We start from the raw sequence: 737 nt of genomic DNA, 5'->3' as shown, positions 1-737 counted from the left end.
TCTCCAGCACACCAGGCTTCCATCTGCTTAATGTCATTCATATATGCAGCACTGAAAAACAAATGGGTCAGATCACTAAACAGCATCTGTCAGGTAATATGGGATTGTTTTTATTGTGCAATTCACCTTTAATTCTACACAGCTCTAACATTCCGAAATGCCACGTCACTTATTTTTCTCCTCCCTATGTTATCCTTTTTTGTTTACAGCTGTTGAACTTTAATCAATCACATTCATTAAATGTGAAATCTCTCAATTAGCAATAAATTGAGAATGAAATTGGCAAAAGTTGCAAAGTTAGACAAGACCTATTGGTTTAATAATTGAGTAAATTTCTGAACAGCACTGCAGGTAAAATGAAAGGATGGAATTAAAAGTAATTTAGGACTAGTCTACACTGAGGAATCCACACCCATGAGCAACATAGTCAAGCCAACCTTACCCACAGTGTAAAAGGTGCTAGGTTGGAAAATAATTCTTCCATTGACCTAGCTACCGGCTCTTGAGGAGGTGAATTAAGCACTGTGACAGAAGAACCCCTCCCATCGCTGTAGTGAATGTCTACATTGAAGGACTGCAGCTGTGCCACTGTAGTGTTTTAAGTATAGACATAGCCTCAGAGTTACTCAGCATGCTGTTGTCTAGATATTGCAATCTACATGGTGATTTAAGATCAACCCTCTGTTCTGATATTATCCACAGTATGGATAGTATAAACTGCTCTCTATAAACATAAC

This window comes from Emydura macquarii, unplaced genomic scaffold (assembly GCF_026122565.2).
Source record: "Emydura macquarii macquarii isolate MOO-44397 ecotype Brisbane River unplaced genomic scaffold, CSIRO-AGI_Emac_v2 contig_2699, whole genome shotgun sequence".
Taxonomy (NCBI): domain Eukaryota; kingdom Metazoa; phylum Chordata; order Testudines; family Chelidae; genus Emydura; species Emydura macquarii.
The sequence above is the reverse complement of the archived record's forward strand: the minus strand, read 5'-3'. Positions refer to the sequence as shown.